This window comes from Elephas maximus, chromosome 11, assembly GCF_024166365.1.
Source record: "Elephas maximus indicus isolate mEleMax1 chromosome 11, mEleMax1 primary haplotype, whole genome shotgun sequence".
Lineage (NCBI taxonomy): Eukaryota > Metazoa > Chordata > Mammalia > Proboscidea > Elephantidae > Elephas > Elephas maximus.
In genome coordinates this window covers 97,521,824-97,542,892 of record NC_064829.1, presented here as the reverse complement: position 1 = coordinate 97,542,892, position 21,069 = coordinate 97,521,824, and the positions used below count along the sequence as shown (strand labels likewise).

General features: G+C 46.6%; 1 long non-coding RNA gene across 1 annotated transcript in view; it reads left to right on the top strand.

Annotated features, from left to right (window-relative positions):
* The window catches only part of LOC126085696 (uncharacterized), a 41,726-nt gene extending 32,942 nt beyond the window's left edge, over window positions 1-8,784 (top strand). The window contains exon 7 of the long non-coding RNA XR_007519321.1: window positions 6,346-8,784. This is a non-coding gene — a long non-coding RNA (uncharacterized LOC126085696). The remainder of the gene's footprint in view (window positions 1-6,345) is intronic.
* Window positions 8,785-21,069: the final 12,285 nt, after the last annotated feature.

The following is a 21,069-nucleotide window of genomic DNA, read 5'->3' as shown; positions in this document are numbered from 1 at the left end:
CTTAACCATTTGCACCACCCAGAGACTCACCAGTGTGTTTACTGGACTTATTTTACTTGATTGTGCTCTTGTAGAATGAGTCTTTGTGTGTATGTATTTTTAATTTATGGACTGGTATTATGCCATATGTCTCATTTTTTCAGACTTTTTCATTCAGGGCTAGGTTTTAAGGTCCCTCCTTGTTGCTGTGTGTATGTATGGTGGGTTTTGTTTTATGGTCTGTCCTTGGTGTATGTCCGGTGCACTGTGCTTCCAACCTCTGCTCAATGCTCCATTGGGTGCGTTTGCCTCATGTCACTGTCCACTCTCCCAGGGTGGACACCCACACTGCCTCCATCTCTCTTCCCCCACAAGTAACATGGCATTAGCCTTCTTACATGTGTACTTAAAGAAGCTATGTGAAAAAATGTCTTCAGATGCTGCCAAATGTCCACCGGAGGGGGGGGGCAAAATTGTCCCATTTGACAGTCACCTCTCTCTGCCCTTTCTTTCCCTTCCTGCCCCTGAACCCATGCCTCAGGATGAAAGGTCGAGGGGACTGGGGAGGGTCTAACCTCAAACAGGTGGGTCTCAACCTTCCAGGTGTGTAATGTCTATGAAAGGCCAGATTAAGACAGAGGTCCCCAAGCCGCAAAAAATACCACTGCCTCAAGCAGCTTGCTTGACACGCCCCATAGCTTTACATTTAACATCCTGGTTCTCTTGCTTGACATGCCCTGTAGCTGGTTCCCCTTTCCTTAACTGTTGCCCAGAACTAGATGAAATCAGCTGTAACTGGTTAAGATGCCATATTGGCATTGTGGGTAACCTTTTAGCTCGTTAAGTACCTCATACATAGTAACTTCCCTGCCTTTTGGGCGGAGACAGGTCGCCATTTGTTACCATACGATATATGAAGTTATATGTTACACTTACTGGGGCTTTATAACATGATTAAGAATGTTGCTGATGTAATTTACATGATCTCCTTGCTTGTAAGCCCTATAAAATTGACCTCGCTTAACCTTACCCTCTAGCAGTCTTGGAGGCACCAGCCCCAACTGTTCCTTTCCCTGCACAGTGAAATAAAGCTGCCTTTCAGATCTCCCACTTTGGCCTCTTATTTATTGGCTGTGAGGAGTCATGCCAAGCAGGACCTGGAGTTCCTGCCAGCAAATTCTGGTGAATCAGCCAGGAGACATCTGCTCAGTTCTGAAGGTGAATTGGATAACAAACAAGCCCCAATGTCTGATACTACCAGATTTTCCCCAGAGACCTCAAGGCAGTCCTGGATCCAACCTGCCTTGGACCCAACGGTGACTCAGTGGGAGACGTGAAATGCACTTGAGGTGTTCCCCAGTAAAGAGGATCATATATCCTCGGTAAGTAAGAATCTAAATCCTATGTAAAGCCTTAGAAGAGTTCCAAGAAATGGAAGGAATTGGTTGCTGAAGACATAAAAGGTCTTAGGTGTTTGTTACTTGTTTGTGTGGTTGTCAGCACTGGGAGGTATGGGTAATACACAAGGGTTCTCTGTGCATTCTAAAGAATTGGTCTTCCTTTGGGTCAAACCCTATGAAAAAGAAGAAAATGATTTTCTTTTGTGGTATCACTTGGCCCCAGTACCAACTAGGGGAAGGTGAGAAATGGCCCCTGCACTATAACACTATCTTACAAATTGACCTCTTATGTATGTATAAAACAAAATGGGATGAGAAGATGTATGTTGAGACCTTTATGGTTTTATACCAGAACAAAAATCTGCAGAAATAATGTAAAATCTTAGTTCAGACAGAGACTGACAAAGTGAAACTGCCATTTTGTCCCTGATCCAGAGGATGACTTCCCACTTCTGACCTCACCCCCTCTGTATCCTCTGGTTGCAACCCCTCCACAGATCCTGGTGCCACAACTTCCTGTTTATGCCTCTGCCCTATACCCTGAGCTACCTAGCTCTTCAGCCCTGCTGGTGGGATCGCTGCCCCATACATGGAATGAAAGGGCTTTTGGGCACTCCAATTCAGCCTAAAGAGAAGGCTCTAAGAGAAGGTGACAGTGTTCTCAGGGAGGCCATGGTTCTGAGGGCTGTGATCCCAGGCCTGAAAGGAAGTCTTATGGCATGCACCCTTTATGTTAGGTCCCAGTTGGAGGTGCTGGAACGGTCCATGTTCATCAGCCCTTCACAGCCAGTGATCTCTATAACTGGAAGAACAACAGCCCTGGATATAAAGAGGACCCTATGCGGATGCAAGATCTTTTTGCCTCCATTTTATGCACTCACAACTCCACTGGGGTGAATTGCTAGGCCCTGTATGACATGCTTCACACCTAGGAAGAGCACTGCATGGTGTTCAAGAAGGCTCAGGCTGAGGCATACAGGTGGCACGAGTTACAGGCCATAAACTCAAATGGGGCTGATGCTTTCCCCGTCTGAGACCCCAGCACCACAGTGGGGCAGATGCATGTTGCTTATCACAGAGAGTGTCTCCTAGACGGTTTATAGAAAGGGGTACACAGACAAAATAACTTAAGCAAAATGTACAGGATTAAACAGGAATCTAATGAGGACCCCTCCGTGTTTTTGGAAAGAATTTATGCTGCTTTCAGGCAGTTCACTCATCTACATCCTAAGAGCCCTGAAAATGCTTAAATGGTCAATATGATCTTTATAGGGCAGAGTGCCCCTAATATTAGAGAAAGCTTCAAAAAGTAGAAGGAAGTATGGAGTTGGGAATCTCTTGGCTAGTAGAACTAGCCTACCAAGTTTTCTCTAACTGAGGTAAAGAGCAAGAAAGGAAGGAAGTTGCAAACCAGAAGTTCCAGGCAGCCTCCCTGGTGACCACCTTGCAGGCCAGAGGCCAGCCCCACAAATAACAAAAGAAAAAGGAGGGAGGCTGAGGCTGCAGGAACCAGGAAGGCTGCACTCCCCTTTGGAGACCAGTGTGCCTGGTGTAAATAGAACGGACACTGGAAGTGAGAGTGACCAAAATACCAAGGATCAAAAAAGAAAAGAGGCTACCCAGTGCCTGCTCATGCCACTGGAAGATGAGTCAGATGGAGGGGAACCGAAGACTAGCCTCCACCAGAGCCTCTGGTTATAATGAAGGTAGAGGGAAAGCCCATAAAGGTCCTGGTAGACACGGGGCCAACTCACATTATGATGTTAAAAAAAGGCAACCCTGATAACGGGAAGGACTCTTCCGGTAGTTGGTGTGTCAGGAAAAGATGACCACCCCCCGTTCTTGCAGCCTTTAACCTGCTCTGTGCAGGGAAGGTCTTTCACTCTTTCCTGTACATGGCAGACTGCCCAGTGCCTATACTGGTCAGAGACCTGCTTTGCAAGTTGCAGACACAAGTAACCTTTGAAAACAGGCAACTACATATGCAAGTGCCACCTGACTCAAGCTGGAAGCTGCAAATGACTCTTAAACACAAACCGGTCCACCAACCAACTACTCAAAGGGGGTCCTCCAACAAGGACTGGTAGACTGTGTAGTCATGGAGGCAGTGGTGCCTTGGGTTTGGGAAGACAAAACCCCCAGAAGGGCTAAAAACATGCCACTGGTTGTCATTGACCTCTTGCCTGGCAACATCGCACCTAGACTAAAACAATATCGTCTTAGAATTGAGACCTACTGAGCTCTTGCAGACACTATCAACAGGTACTTAGAACACAGAGTGATTTGACTCTGCCAGTTGCAGTTAAACACATCTATTCTTCCAGTGAAATAGAAGACTGGGGGATACCTCTTTGTGCAGGATCTGAGGTCAGTAAACCAAGTAACTGTGACAGTTCACCCAGTGGCCTCAAATCCCTACACTCTGCTCTCCACGCTCTCCCTCCTCTTTCACTTGTTTTACTGTGTTGGACTTGAAAGATGAATGTTTTTGCATTCCAGTAGAAGAGAAAAGCCAAGAGATCTTTGCTTTTGAGTGGGAGGAACTACTCTCAGGACTCAAACAGCAACTCTGCTGGACGGTTTTACCCCAGGGGTTGAAAAACAGCCCAACCCTGTTTGGGACAGCGCTGGCACAAGAATTACGCCAGCTGACCCTCACCAGTGGCATCTTGTTGCACCACGTGGATGATTTCCTCATCACCAGCAAAGATGAGTTCGATTCACTTCAGAATACCATTGAGATTCCTAATTTCCTGGGCAACACAAGGTATTGAGTGTTGAAAGAAAAGGCTCAGGTCAGCCAGCTAGAAGTTTTGTACTTGGGGTTTAAAATTAGGGCCAGTGAAAGTGAATTGCCGCAGGCAAGAAGAGGCGCCATCTGCTGACTGGCTGCCCCTACCACTAGAAAACAGCTAAGAGGCTTCCTGGGAATGGCAGGGTTTTACCACATTTGGATCCCAAACTTTGGGCTCATTGCAAAACCTCTCTACCAGGCTTTAGAAGGGAAAGAAATAGAGCTCCTGAACTGGACCACTGAAGAAGATCAAGCCTCCAAAACCTTAAAAGTAAAACTAATGGAAGCCTCTGCACTTGGGCTGCCATATCTCAGCTGCCTTTTCAAACTCTTTGTTCATGAATTGGAAGGAATTGCAAAAGAGGTCCTTACCCAGACCCTGGGAAGCTAGAAGCAATCCGTGGCCTATGTTTCTAAGAAACTGGACGTAGTGACCGAGGGTTGGCCCACCTGCCTCCAGGGTGGTAGCAGCTGCTGTGTTGGTTAGGCATCAAGGAAGCCGAGAAGCTGACTCTTGGGAAGCCCTAAGGATCACAGTACTGCACTCTGTTCTCATCATCTTGAAACAGCACAGGTCGCACTGGATTTCCCAGGGATGAATGACCAAATATCAGGCAACGCTCCTGGATAACCCATTTGTTTTGCTTCAAGAGATGGCCTTCTTCAACCGTGCCACTCTCCTGCCTTCCCTTCCCCAACAGGAGAAGGCCCGTCATTGCTTAAAGACCATAGACCCTAGTCTATGTCAGCCGACCAGACCTGACAGGCCTCTGGAAGACCCTGACTTGGACTTGTGCACTGATGGAAGTGGCTTTGTTGAGAATGGAGAAAGAAAAGCTGGCTATGCAGTTGTAATGCTGGATGAGAGATTAGAGTGAGGAGGCCTCCCTCCCAGGACCTCAGTGCAGAAGTCTGAGCTCATCACCATGCTGCAAGCACTGAAAGTCTCCAAGGAAAAGAGGGTCACAATTTACACGGACTCTAAGTATGTTTTGGGGGCACTTCATGCCCATGGGGCCATTTGAAAAGAAAGAGGGCTCCTCACTGCTGCTGAAAAAGACATTAAGCATTCACAAGAAATCCTTCAAATCCTTCAAGTCATCCTCTTCCCAGCACAAGTTGCCATAGTGCACAGTGGAGGGCACCAGAAAGGAGATAGCACTGCAGCAAAAGGTAATTGAAAGGCAGGTGCCACAGCCAAGGAAGCTGCCTGGCTGTAGCAACTAGAGGTTATCCTTTTATTAGTACCCTGGCTACAGCAGACTCCTACTGACTTAAAACCCTGCTACTCCCCACACAACAAGGCTTTAGCTCAAAACTGGGGAGCCACAAAGGAAAAAGATGGATGGCTCTACACTGAGCATCCCATCGAAATTAATACATCCTATTCTCCTCAAAGCACATCAGTCAACTCATTATGGTAGAGGTGGGCTTTATGACTGGGTAAAAAGACACTTGGTAGGCCCAAAGGTTCTTTCCACCGTTGAATCGATTATAAGAGCCTGCCCTACCTGTGCCAAAGACAATCCAAAAAACACCATCGATGCATCTCTGGGCATGCAAACATGAGGGTCTATGCCCAGAGAAGACTGGCAAATTGAATTTACTGAAATGCCAAGAGCCCCTGGGAACTATAGATATTTACTAGTATGTATAAAGATTTTTTCTTTTATAGACACTTTTACTAATTAGATAGAAGCCTTCCTTCACCAATAGGAGAGAGCCACAGAGGTAGTTAAACATCTCCTCAATGACATAATTCCTAGGTTTGGACTTCTCGCTTCCAGTGGAAATGACAATGGGCCTCACTTTATTGCTCAAATAGTTTAAGTATTAGCAGAAGCATTAGATATTAATTGAAATCTACATTCAGCATGGAGACCACAGTCCAGTGGAAAGGTAGAAAGAGCTCATCAAACTCTGAAGAAGCACATAGCTCTGTCAAGAAACAAAGCTGATTTGGACTAAATACTATCCATGGCTGTCTTGAGAGCTAGAACTACCCCTCAGGGAAAGCTAAAAATCAGCCCCTTTCAGCTACTGTATGGGTGCCTCTTCCTGGTTAACCCTTACATGGAATTAAGTGTGGACTCAGGTAACTGTGTGACTGGAGATTTACAAATCATGAAGTATTTGCAGTCTTCTCTTGGCAACTCTGTCTTCTCTCCACAGGTAGAATCTCAGCTGTCATCCACCTGAGCCAGAAGTACCTCTTCACCATTTCCAGCCCAGTGGCTGGGTTCCCCTAAAGGAAAGATGAGCACCTCCTTGAAAAGTGGATTGGACCATTTGAAGTGTTGCTTGGCACTCCTACAGTGGTGAACCTCAATGGCCCAAAGGCTTGGATCCACCACATCTGAATAAAGAAAGCTATCCCACCAGACATCGAGGGATAAACCCAGCAGAACTGTGAAAACTGGACCTATGGGTAAAATCCCCCAAGGGCTCCTAGCACTGTTGATAATTTTGGTGTTGCTGTTTTGTTTCTTGTTCCTGTTGTATACTCTGCTCAAGCAAGTTAGAGTTTTCTGAACTCTCTTATGTCTTGATTTTGCTAATGTCTGTACTCTTGTTTCTGTAAGTCCACCAGCTCCCTAGAAAGAGTGGACAATATAGTAACATCCAAATTATTTTAACTTCTTTGTAATACAGGTATCCTCAAACAGGGTAGAAGCAATGCTACCCCTAATCTTGTTGATGAGCCTACTTCTAACTAGGTCACTAGTTACGCTGTTTTCCCAGGACCCACACTGAATTGGGAATTCTTTCCTCGAGGTAACTAACTGTGGCTAGAGGAGGACAATTCAACAATTGTTGGATATGTCAACCCATTCCAACTTCAGCATCCTCAATGAGCCATCCATGGGGGTCTCCAATTCCTCTAGAATATCTGAACAAATCTCTTCCAAGCCGAAATTGAACTGGGGATCTAACAGGGCTAGAAGTAAGGGCACAACACCTAAAAAACCTGCCATGCTTCAACACTGAGTTGCTTTTTCTGTGGACCAATATTGGCAATCCATACACTCCTGAAACTTATGTTGGTGCACCTAAGACCCTTAACCTGAACCATATATGGAATGGTTACACAGAGTTTCAGGAGGTCTTAACTAAAATGAGAAATAATACCTATAGCTTAGGCACCTACCCAAGCTGTAATAATTCACAAACAAAACTTTGGGAATCCTGGTTTAACGCTCCCAGCCTACAAAATAAAAGTCGTCTGGGAACTGTCATATGTGCCCCTGTTGGGTTTTCCTTTCTCTGTGAATATAATCATCCCAAATCTGAGTACATCTTGGCCTTCTAATGTATCAGACCAAAGACCCAGATGGGTAATTGTACTGTAGGAGCTCTATCATTCCCGATAGTGATGACTAGCCCTGCCAATTTAACTAAACTCATGGCTCCCCCACCTTCTCCCCAGAATAAAAGAAGAAAAAGATCGACCTTAAAAACAGAAGACAGCTGGCACCTACAGGGAATGGGATTAAACCCTATTAAAGGAACAGGAACAGGATGGTTTAAGATCTCTGACTATTTTTCCCCAACTAGCAGCCCTGCAAGAGGCTCTGGTTAACCTGTGCAACATCATCTATATTTTATCAAAGACCACAGCTGAGCCATCAAGTCCCAACAAAAGTCCCTAGGCTCTTTAGCATGAATTGTCCTGGATAACTGTTTAGTCTTAGATTATATTTTAGCCAAGGAGGGAGGAGTATGTGCAATAGCAAACACCTCCTGCTGTGTGTGGGTCAATACCTCTCATGAGGTTGAGCTGATTTTACAGATAATTGACAAGGTAGCTAACTGGACAAGATCCAGACCTGTAACAAAAGCCAAAGCGGCAACTTCTTGGTGGGATTGTATTATATCTGTATTTCCCAGGTTCGTTTGGCTTTGGCCCTTGGTGACTCTGCCTTTATTTTCCTGCTGTGTCTGTTCCTACCTTGCTTGCTAAATTGTTTGACCAGGTTTATATCTTCCCACATTTCAGCTATAAATATAATAATGGTACAAGTGAGTTCTGGTGAAGAGGGAGAAACCCCAGTGCCCGCAGAGCCTTACAAACAGCTGGCCACCCAAATAGTTTTTACAGGAAATGCCAAGACCAATTTTCCACAGGACAGTGGTTTAGAACCAACAGTGGCCATGAATGACCAATGCCTTAAGACAAGGAGGGAATAAGACAGAGGTCCCCAGGCTGCAGAAAATTCCTGCCCTAAGCAGCTTGCTTGAAACTCCCTGTAGCTTTATATCAACATCCTGCTTCCCCTTAACTGCTGCCCAGAACTTGATGAAATAGACTAAAATAGTGTAGGCACCATATTGACATTCTGGGTAACATTTTAGCTCATTAAGTACCTCATACATAGTAACTTCCTCACCTTTTGGACAGGGTTGGGCTGCCATTTTTGAACATGTTATGTATGAAGTTATATGTTACCCTTACTGCACCTGTGTAACATGATGAAGAATGTTGCTGGTGTAATCTCCTTGCTTGTGAGCCCTATAAAAGTGACCTCCCTAAACCCTGTCCTCAAGCAGTCTTGGAGGCACCAGTCCTGACTGTTTCTTTCCTTGCACAACCAAATAAAGCTGCCTTTCAGATCTCCCAACTCGGCCTCTTGTTTATTGGCTGTAATCAGTCACACTGAACAGGACCTGGAGTTTCCAGCAACAAGATAACCTCAGAATTTGATATGTATTCAATTAGGGTAGGGGGAAGGCAGGGGTATTCACGGGTTGGCTGCCATGGTGTCTCTGATTCACCCCACATAAGGCATCAGTTTGGTGAAAAATGGAGGGAAAATTGTAGATGCCACGTGGGAAGTTGCCCACTGGCATGGTACCTTTCAAAATTCCATCACAGATCAGTAGGGCCCCTGTGTCACCCTAGGAACACAAAGGAGAGAAGGAGAAAAGTCAGCAAGGACTCCCATTATGTCTTTGAAGCCCTGGCTCTCAGGCCTGGGCTTGAAATCACAGAGAGTAACTTCCCAGCTCTGGGAAAAGAGATAGTAGTCTCCAGAATCCACCCCCAGAAGAAGATAGGGATTCCAATGGAAAGGACAGTAGCTGGAGTCCTGTCCAATGGGAATGGTGGCACATCAATGTCCAGTTTCTGCACACGGGCAGGGCCCCGGAGGCCAGCTACTGTAGATAGATCAGTGGGGAGGAAGAGCAGGATCCTTCTGCATGATCCTCTTACCCTCACGGCTCATCTCAGATGCCACCTCTCCCAGGAAGTTTCCCATGACTAGACATCCCACCCACGGGGCACTGAGCAGCCACAGGACTGTGAGCAGGGGAGGGGCAAGGTCAGTTTTGACAGTAGAGTTATCCACCAGGATCAGGTGGGGAATGAACTGGAGGTGGAGAGACTGCAGGCCAGGGGACTGAAGAATGCTAGCTGGGGGAGGGCCCAGGTGGGAATAAGGCCAGGAGCCCTGGTGGCACAGTGGTTGAGGGCTATGGTTACTAACCAAAAGGTCAGCAGTTTGAGTCCACCAACCACTCCTTGGAAACCCTATGGGGCAGTTCTACTCTGTCCTGTAGGGTTGCTATGAGCTGGAATTGACTCGATGGCAATGGTTTTTTTTTTCGGGAGGGTGAGGGGCAGTGGAATGGAGAGGAGGAGAGTGCCATGGGGCAGGATGGACCAGGCTTGAGGATTGATCCATTGGTGGAGGGGAGGGATGGGATAGTCCAGTGACTGGGCAACTGGGGAACCTAAGGTGGAGGAGGGGGAGGTTTGGTGGAAGATGTTGGGCTCAACTGGGACCTTGTGAGTGTTTATGGTGGGTGGCATGTGTGCGTGGGGTGGAGAGGGATGGAGGATAATGCAGGGTAGATATCTCCTTGGAGTTGCTCAGCCGTGACTCAGGGCAAAAGCTTAGGATTGTCCTTGAATCTTCTCCGCCTCTCTCCACTTGCAACCAGTTGGCATAACTTGTGGGCTGTCTTTCAAATGTAGGGACTGTCCCTGCAACCACCCTGGCCCAGCCCCCATCGTTCCCCTTCCTAGGCTCCATTCCTTTCTTCTCTCCCTGCAGTCTGTTCCCCACACAGCAGCCAGTGGGAGCTGTTGACTCTTAAGTCAGATCCTGTTGTGCTTCTACTCAAAATCTTCCCACAGTTCCTGTTTCTATCTGAGGAAGAGCAAAGTCCTCACTGTGGCCCATGAGGTCCTACAGAATCTTCCCCCCCTTTTTTTCCCTCTCTGACATCATCTCCTGGCCTCTCCCCTGGACTCAGTTCCAAACTCACTGAGTCCTTGATGTTTCTCAGACATCCTAGGCCCGCTTCCACCTCAGGACCTTTACACTTGCAGTTCCCTACATTCTTCCCCCAAATGTCCACACTGCTTACCCCTTACCTGCCCCAGGTGTTTACTCAATCTCATCTTTTCAATGGGGTCTGTTCCTGACCAGGCCATTTATCTCCCCAGCTCTCCTATCTCATCTCTCTTCCCCCACGGCATACCTCAACTCCTGGCATACACTATCGTTTATGTGCTATGCTTGTTGTTGATGTCTGTATCCCCCTCACCAGAACAGCAGCTCTATGAGGAAGGAACCTTTTATTTCTTGTTTACTGCTGTGCTCCCCACATCTAGGATAGTGCTGGGCACATAGTAGGTGCTCAATATGTGGTAAAGGGAAAAATGGAGAGGCTATGATGTGGAGTAAGGAGACACTGGTGGTACCTGCAGGAGCATGTGGAAAGTGGAAGGGTATATCGGAAGGAGAGCCTGATTCACTCTGCAAGTGTCTTGGATGACCATCAAGTTCCCGTAGTACAGCATGAAATCTGTCATCATGTGAGTGTCGGAACTGCTACACTCTGTGTTGGACATGAGCATGAGGTCCATACACTGAGATTGTCTGAGAGCGACACTATGGGCCAGAGGAATCTGGGCTGTAGCTGGACCCCACGGTTCCAGCAGCTCCTCTCTCACAATCGGGAGTCCTGGCACCAAGTCTCCTCCTGCTTTAGACCCAGGAGCCTGGGCTCCATGTAGCACGTTCTGTCCTAGGTGTACATTTATCTGGATCAATGCTGCCCTAGCCTGAGATGGTCCAGTGCTCCCCGCATCAGCTCCCTGGTGGGCAGGTCCAGGACCTTGAAGGCATCTGTGATCTGGATGGCCTCTTTCAGATGGGGCAGCATGAGGTCATGGCTGGAGTCATCTTCTGAGGTGATGTTTTCCTTCTCCAGGAGACTAAAGTTGAAGTACAGGTGCGGGAAGCTGTGGCTGACTTGGACAATCTGAGCTGGGTCTAAGGCTGTGACAGCTCAGTGAGACCTGGCAATTTCTGGGAGAGAGGGGGAAGCCAATGAAAGATGGGGTGGGGGAGCATGGTGGGAGGGCCCTAAAATGGCTTCTGACATTAACTCCCTGGAGTTAGTTCAGCCTTCTCAGGTTAAGGACCCATTTCTCACAAGACCGCCCTCACTTCTGCCCAATTGGCTACCAGTTTGGAGGTTCCCACAGACTTACTCTGGTTTGACATTATGCTAGAATGACTCATTAGAGTGAAATCAGGAACACCCTGTACTTATGATTATAGTTTTAATAGCTAAAGGATAAGAGTCAGAACCAGCCAAGGGTCCAGGTCTGGGAACACCAAAATCATGAAGCTTCCATTGTTCTCTTCCAATGGAATCAGAACATGTTACTGTTGCCTGATTAGGATCTGTGGCCTGGAGCAGTCAAACCAAAGAAACATACCCCAAGTCAGAAAGAGAGAGAAAGTTTATTAAGAGGTGACACGAACAGAAAGTCTGATAGCAACGCAGGCTGTCTTTATGGAGCCCCAAAAAGCAGAGCTTATATGTCATTTTTTGCAAGGATTACATGTCTTCAAACACATAGCTCACAAATAGTTGAATGAGTATACGTCACAAAACAACTATAAGAAAACTCTTTGTTAAGCTAAAGATACCCACCCCAGACATCTGGACTCTAATCTTTATGTTTGTAACGGGCAAAAAAAAAAAAAAAATTTTTTTTTTTTTTTTTTACATAAAAATCCTTTGGCTAGTGGAACTGGTCTGCCAAGTTCACTCTGAGATAACGAGCAAGAAAGAAAGTCACAGATCAAAAGCGCCAGGCAGCCTTCCTAGCTGCCATCTTGCAGGCTGAAGGCCATCTCCCAAGAGAACAAAGAAGAGGAGGGAGACCAAAGCTGCAAGAGAAAGAAAGTCCCTTTTGGAAAGAGACCAGGGCAGCTGGTACAGTTATAAAAATCTTACAGGTTACTTAGAGTAAGCATCATTATGGCATTAACCAAACCAAACCCAGTGCCATCGAGTCGATTCTGATTCATAGCGACCCAATAGGACAGAGTAGAACTGCCCCATAGAGTTTCCAAGGAGTGCCTGCAGATTTGAATTGCCGACCCTTTGGTTAGCAGCTGTAGCGCTTAACCACTACACCACCAGGGTTTCCGTTATGGCATTAATTATGTCAAAGCTCTCAATCACCCGTTTTGAAAAGGAGAAAACATGCTGCAAGGTATTAAAGTCACATTACTCTCCTGGCACACCAATATATGACAATATGCAGAATATTGTCAACCAGGGACGCTTACCCAAGCTTCAGAATCCACAGTTTTTACTGGGGCTTCATTATGTGGGCATGATTGATTAAAACACTGACCACATGATTGAACTCAATGGCCAGCCCCTCTCTCTGGACATGAAGTTGATATCATTTGGCTCAAAACTCCAACTCTCTAATTACATAGTTGGTCTTTTTGGCGCGGCAAGCCCTGACCCGAGCCACCTCATTAGTATAAACCACAAGGCGTGGTCCCAGGATCCAACTTGAATAACAAAGTCTTGTCTATCACTTGGGAAATTCCAAGGAATCAGAGGTTACCTCCTAGGAACTGCAGTGTCCCTAAGCCCGTTGCTGTCAAGCCAATTCCTGCTCATAGTGACCCTATAGGACAGAGCAGAAGAGACCCATAGAGTTTTCAAGCAGAGCCTAGTGGAATTGAACTGCTGACCTTTCGGTTAACAGTCGAGTTCTTAACCACTGCACCACCTGGGCTCCGAGGTGTCTGTAGGTGGTGCAAATTGTACTGGACTACTAACCTAAAGATTGACTCGAACCCACCCAGAAGGCTGTGGAAGAAAGGCCTGATGATCTACTTCCAAAAGATCACAGCCACTGACAACCCTGTGGGGCAGTTCTACTCTGACACACATGGGATCGCTGTAAGTCAGAATCAACTTGATGGCAGTGTGTTTGGTTTTTTGTTTGTTTGTTTTCCCAGGAACTGGGAACAAAAGACATTCAAATTCTTTAGTTCATACTTCCCCAAAAGAGAAAGAATCAGTGAGAAAAATATAAAAAGAAAGTAGGAAGCATGTAGTTAGTATTATTATTAGGGGGCATTGAGTTGGTTCAGACTCATAATGACCTTAGGTATAACAATGAAATGTCTGGTCCTGCACCATCCTCACAATCATTGCTGTGTTTTGTGCCCATTGTTGCTGCTGCTGTGTTGATTCATCCTGTGGACGGTCTTCCTCTTTTTCATTTACCTCCTACTTTACCAAGCATGAGGTCCTTCTCCAGGGATTGGTCCCTCCTAATAACATGTCCAAAGTAAGCAAGACAAAGTCCCTTCATCAGGAAACAGAGTCATGGGGAAACAGAGAAAGTGAGTGAGAAAATGATGGCACATGGAGACAGTGAGAGTATGAAAGAAAGATAAAGGGACAAAAATGGATTAAAAAAGAATGGAGGGTGTGAGAGGATCGGAGAGGGAGAACAGTGAGAATTAGAGAGAGTAAGGAGACAGCATGAGAAAGTGAGAAGTTAGAGACAGTAAGAGGTAGACAAAGGGAAGAAGAAGTGAGAGAATAAGAGAGCAAGGAAAGAGTGAGAAACAGACAACATGAGAAAGTTACAAGAATTTTAAAAGAGAAAGAAATAGAGGCAGAGAGAAAGTGAGGTGTTGACAGTGTGTGAGAGAGAAAAGGGCGGGTGAAAAAGGAGATGGATGTGGGGAGACGAGAGGAGGCAGAAGGGCCTGAGACCAAGCTTGACTGTGGCTGTTGTGCTGGTTCTCTAGGAGGTGGTAGCCTGCTCCACAGCCCAAGGACAGTATCACCCCTTCCCTCCCCTTTTCACTTTTCTCATTCCTCCTTCCCTCACCTCTGCCCATCCAGCCCCAGCTCAAACCAGCCCCTCCATGGGTCTCCTAGAGTAGACTGTTCTGGAGCTTGGGACTTGGGGCAGAGGAACAGAAAAACCTTCCCCTCAACTCACAGGTACTGGATAATTCCCTTCTTTCTTCCTGCGGTCCCCCTTAGAACCACACCAGGGTATGACTGTTCAGTAGTGATGGGGACAGAGAGTGAGGCAGAAACCCTAAGAGAGAGGTGGGGCAGAGCCATAGGCAGAGATGGAGGGTGAGACATACAGAGACAGAGAGGGAAGCAGAGAGACCCAGAAATGGACAAAGACAAGGAGAGGCACAGAGACATGGAGACAGAGAAGAGAGGGAGCTAGAGACCAAAACATGGTCATACAGAGAGAGACCAACGAACATCCAGTTATATAGGGACAGAGAGACAGTGACAAGGAGAGACAGAGAAGAGACTCAGGTGGTCATGGAGAGGGCTGCTCTGGGGTCATTCAGCCCCAGCTCTGCCTCTCTCATTTTGACCTAGACCATTAACTCCCTTCTCTCCAGTTTTCAGCATCTCCTGTGATTATCCCAGGGGAAAGGCCCCATACTCATTCCTGTGGGAGCATAGGAGACACCCTCACAAGACACCCACACAAGACCCTTTACCCCTACTCACTTGTTCATGCAGTGGGTCACTGTAAGCACCCACTGGGGGTGTATCAGGTTGCCCCTGGACTTGAACTTGTAATGGTACACAACCACCTGCCAGGGTTGGGGGTGCTTCTGGCATTCCCAGCCTCCAATGATCCAAGACTGGATGGGGGGGTGCAGCACCAGTGGAGGGGGTTCTGGGTCAGGTGGGGGTGGGTTAGCAAGAAGGGCAGAGGACTGGGCTAGGAGAGGGAGCTGTGCTGTGGATTGGGAGAGAAATAGGGGCCAGAGAGCAGGGTTGAATGTCTGGTTAGATGGGCAAGGGGCATTGAGAAGGGTTTGAAATTCTGCAGCTATCCTGTTATTGTGAGTTGGTTGCTGGTCCTGGATGGAGGCAGTTTATGCCCTGAAAGTAGAGAAGATGTTAGGGAACCAGCTGAGAGATGCCAAAACAGAGGGTGGAACAGGCATTGGATCTGGGGTGTTAGGACATATGAGGTGGTTGGGGTCTTGGATAGGAGGACAGTGGCTGTGGGTTTTGAAAGGGATAAGAGCCTCGAAAGAGAGAGTTGGAGCTAGAAGAGGAAAGTATTGGTGGGTTTTAGGGGGTCTCAGGTCAAGGAAACGATTAAGATCTGGGTGGGCTATTGAAATTATGGAAAGGACGCAGATTTAGAGAATGTGAACTAGGAGGGTCTAAGAAAGAGCATATGGCCTGAGAAATTTGTGGATCATTTGAAGTTTCCTGGGTCAAGGCTGTAAGGGTTCAGCAGGCCTGGGAGAATTAGAAGACTTTGAGGTTCCAGGTCAAAGGGTGAGAGAAAGGGTTAGGGTTAAGAGCTGAGAGAGGGATCTTATGAAGCTTTGGGATCCTGTGAACAGGAATGGCATTCTAAGATGGAGTAGGGGGCCCTAGAGAACAGGATTGGGGTCAGAGGTGGAATGGGTCTCGGGAGGAGGGAGAGATAAGAGATGGTTATTCTGGGCTAGATTGAGATACAGACTCTGTTTCTGAAGGGGAAAAAGGTCATGGTCTCAGGGTACTGGAGGGTTCTCTTGGGGTGGTACCTGGACAGGTATGAAGAAAGACAGAGTAGAACCGCTCCATAGGATTTCCAAGGAGCACTTAGTGGATTGGAACTGCTGACCTTTTGGATAGCAGCCATGGCTCTTTACCACTACACCACCAGGGTTTCTGAAAACCCTGTGGAGCCCAGTTATATCTGCACAAATGGGGTTACCATGAGTCTAAATCAACTCGATGGCAACTGACAACAGGGAGTGCTCCAGGTAGAACAGAAGTGATTGTGGTTATCACAGTCAACCAGAGTTGTGAAGGAGGGGTACAAAGGGAGAAGGACAGATTTTGAGGCAGGTGGAAATTCTATGAGGGGAAAAAAGTTGTGGTTGGGGGTTTGGGTGTTTTTAACCGGGAAAGGGCTAGAAGTGTTGGAGAGGGGAAGTAGGAGAAAGAGTTAGGGAAGTAGGGGAAATGTGCTGAACCCTCATACTGATATTGAGGGACATTTGTTGTCATGGTCCAGGTAGTTTAGCCGGAAAGCAGCAGAGGTGTCCGGTGGAATTTGGGGGTCATGGGAGCAGAATTGGGGGGCATATGTCAGTGTCTGGAATCCAGGGTTGAGAGCTGACAGCTGGATAAGTTGATGGGATGGGGGCTTGGAAGCCAGACCATTGGGCAATAGATTTCTAGGGGACAGATAATGATAAGGGACCAGTGGGATTGGGAGAGCTTCTTAGAAGAATTAGAGCCCCTCGAAGAGAGGCAAAGATGGCCAGTCTCTGCCATTTTGGCAAAGAGTCATGGAGCTGTCTGGAGAACGGAGAAATATCTGGGGACTCTTGGAGGGAGAAGGGACATTTGTGGGAATGAGAACTGTGAGGAAAATGGCAGTGTGAAGAAGTGGTTAGAGATAAGTTTTTTTGGGTGGAGCTGGGACAGATAGGAAAGGTCTTGTTACTCGGGTCTGGGGCAGACAGTGGACTGGATAAATGAAGGCTGACGTGCTGGAAGGACTTGTGGGAAGATGAGAGCATTATTAGAGTCAGAACCCACTCTCCCTTCGGCATTCTAACCCTCTGTCTCACCTGTCCACTCCAGGATCAGAGTGAGGCACAGAACCAGGAACCACATGGTAACAAAAGTGTCCAGGGATAGGCAAGTGGTGAGCCAGAAGCTGGAAGCCTCCCTTTTAAAAGTTCTCATTTTAAAATGACAACTCTTAAAAGTTCTTTTTAAAAGAGAGCCTATTAAAAGTCCTCAGGAAAGAAAGAAAAGACCAAAATGGATGTCAGAAGAGACTCTGAAACTTGCTCTTGAACATCAAGTAGCTAAAGTAAATGGAAGAAATGATGATGTACAAGAGCTGAACAGAAGATTTCTAAGGCTGGTTGGGAAGACAACGTATTGTAATGATACATGCAAAGACCCAGAGCTAGAAAACCAAAAGGGAAGAACACACTTGGCATTTCTCAAGCTAAAAGAACTGAAGAAAAAATTCAAGCCTCGAGTTGAATATTGTCTTAATTATCTAGAGCTGCTATAACAGAAATACCAGAAGTGCATGGCTTTAACTTTAGGCTAGGAGTCCAAATTCAGGGTGCTGGCTCCAGGGGGAGCCTTTCTATCTCTGTCGGCTCTGGAGGAGGGTCCTTGTCATCAACCTTCCCTTGGTCTGGGAGCATCTCAGCGCAGGAACCTCAGGTCCAAAGGATGTGCTTTGCTTCCAGCACTGCTTTCTTGGTGGTATGAGGTCCCCATGTGTCTCTGCCTGCTTCTTTCTTTTGTATCTCAAAAAAGATTGGCTTAAGACACTATCTAATCTTTAGACCTCATCAATATAACTGCCACTGATCCATCTTATTACATCATAGTGATCGGATTTACAACACACAGGGAAATCACATCAAGAAAATAAAATGGTAGACAATCATACAAGGGAATGATGACCTAGCCAAGTTGACAGATATTATTTGGGGCACAATTCAATCCATGACATTCCACACTTTGACCCCTCAAAAGTCATGTCCTTGCCACATGTAAAACATATTCACCCTGTCATATCTTAGCAAAAGTCTTAATTCAATTCCAAGTCCAAAATCCAAAAATTTCTCTTCATCTATGAAATCCAGAATACAAATTATCTGGTTCCAAAGGACGATGGCAGAACAAGCACAAGCTATACATTTCCATTACAAATGGGACAGATTGGAGAGAAAGAAAGCATAACAGGCACCAAGCAAGTTAGCAGAACACATTACTTTAGCCCTCAAGGCTTTGAAAATAATCCTCTGTTCTCTGAGACAATTTACACAATGACCCTGCCCTCCAGACTCTAGGTATTGGCCGCACTTTCCAGATTCTGAGTGGAGGCTCCTTGGCTCTGAGCTTCAGCTCCGCCTTCTAGGCCCACTGGGACAGCAAATCTGCTCTCTCGGCTTCAGGAGCACAAATCTCTTAGTCCATCTGAGTGGCAACTCCACCCTTAGAAACACCAGAGGCCCTGGCCATACCTTTTGAGGCTGAGGCAGCTCTGCTTCTTGTGTTCCCTTACTCTTCAGCTTCCTGGTTTCTTGGCCTCTTGGCTCCTCGGGCCTCACACCTGGATCTGCCCTGCTGAGGCAAGTGTTCCAAAGCTCTGTAGCTCCACTGATAAGTGCCTGGAGGCACCCCACTCTGCCAGTAAACTTTGGCCAGAAGGCACTTCAGCTCGCTCTCTGTGGGTTGGCAAGCCTAGCTCCACCCATAAGTACTCAGAGGCACCCCACTCTTCCAGGAAGCCTCCTGCACACAGACATTCAGCTCTCTTGCTCCGTGGGTCAGGAAGCCTAGCTCTACCAGTAAGTGCCCGGAGGCACCCCACTCCACCAGGAAGTCTCCTGTGCACAGGCACTCAGCTCTCTCACTCTGTGGTCAGCTCCGGTGCCGCCATGCACTGGTCTCCTGGTTCTGCTGCTGCTTCTCTGCCACTGCTGGTTCTGCGTCCATTCATGGTTTCAAAACCATTTCCACATTTTAGGTATGTTAGAGCAACACCCCACTCTTGTGGTATCAAATTCTGTGTTAGTCATCTAGGGCTGCTATAACAGGAATACCACAAGTGGATGGCTTTAACAGAGAAATTTATTCTCTCATAATCTAGTAGGTTACAGGTGAAAATTCAGGGTGTCAGCTCCAGGGGGTGGCTTTCTCTCTCTGTGGGCTCTGGAGGAAGAGTCCTTGTCATCAATCTTCCCCTGGTTGAAGAGCTTCTCAGGTGCAGGGACCCCAGGTCCAAGAGACATGCTCTGCTCCCAGTGTTTCTTTCTTGGTGATATGAGGGCCCCGACTGTCTGCTTGCTTTCCTTTCCTTTTATCTCTTGAGAGATAAAAGGTGGTGCAGGCCACACCCTAGGGAAAATCCTTTTACCTTGGATCAGGGATGTGGTCTGAGCAAGGGTGTTACATCCCGCCCTAATCCTCTTTAACCACAGGCAGAGATTATGATGTATAACACATAGCAAAATCACAAAATGGAGGACAACCACACATGGCCTAACCAAGTAGACACATATTTTTGGGGGACACAATTCAATCCATTACAAATATTGAAGGATTCCATGGGGAAAATATAAAGCAATATAGGAAGCATCAAATGAGGATGGAAGGGCTACAGAGAGTCACTACACCAAAAAGAATTGGTTGAAGTTCAATCATTTCAAGAGGTAGCGTAAAATCAGGAATTGATGGTACTGAAGGAAGAGGCCCAACCTTCACTGAAGGCATTGTTGAAAAACAAAGCTCCAGGAATTGAGGGAATACCAATTCAGATGTTTCAGCAAACGGATGCAGCTCTGGAAGTGCTCACTTGTCTATGCCAAGAAATTTGGAAGACAGCTACCTGGCCAAATGACTGAAAGAGATACATATTTATGCTTTTTCCAAAGAAAGGAGATCCAATTGAATGCGGAATTTATCAAATATCATTAATATCACATGCAAGTAAAATTTTGCTGAAGATCATTCAAAAGTGCCTGCATAAGCAAATTGACAGGGAACTGTCAGAAATTCAAGCCAGATTCAGAAGAGGTCATGGAACTAGGGATGTAATCAGTGATGTCAGATGGATCCTGGCTGAAAGCAGAGAATGCCAAAAAGATGTTTACCTGTGTTTCATTGACTGTGCAAAGGCATTCGACTGTGTGGATCATAACTAATTACGGATAACATTGAGAAGAGTGGGAATTCCTGAACACTTAATTGTGCTCATGAGGAACCCGTGCATAGATCAAGAGGCAGTCATTCGAACAGAACATGGGGATCCTGGTTTAAAGTCAGAAAAGATGTGCGTCAGGTTTGTAGCCTTTCACCATACTTATTTAATCTGTATGCTGAGCAAATAATCTGAGAAGCTGGACTATATGAAGAAGAAGGTTGATTGGAGGAAGACTCATTAACGACCAGGTAACGCAGATGACACAACCTTGCTTGCTGAAAGTGAAGAGGACTTTAAGCACTTACTGATGAAGATCAAAGACCACAGCCTTCAGTATGGATTACATCTCCACATAAAGAAAACAAAAATCCTCACAACTGGACCAGTAAGCTGCATCATGATAAATGGAGAAAAGATTGAAGTTGTCAAGAATTTCATTCTACTGGGATCCACAGTAGGCACCCATGGAAGCAGCAGTCAAGAAATCAAATGGAGAGGCAGGGCAAAGATGGTGGAGTAGTCAGATGCTTCCTGTGGTCCCTTTTACAACAAACACCAAAAAAAAAAAAACAAAAAACAAAAAACAAGTGAATAGGTTGTATATGACAATCTAGGAGCCCTGAACATCAAAGACAAAGTTGAGGAGTCTGACTTGGTGGCAGGAGGAGGGAAAGATTGTTCAGAAGCAGCGAGGATTTGCCAGATCTGACCTGGCTGGCACCCTACAGTCTGCATCAGCCAGTGCATGTCTGCTGGGCCAAGTAGTAGCACTTGGGACACATTTTCCACACTGGGAGAGACTGAACGGCAGAAAGTCTGTGCAGGCCTGTGGAAACAGGGGAAAGCCACTCTAAATCTGGGAATGTTAAGTGCAAGCATCT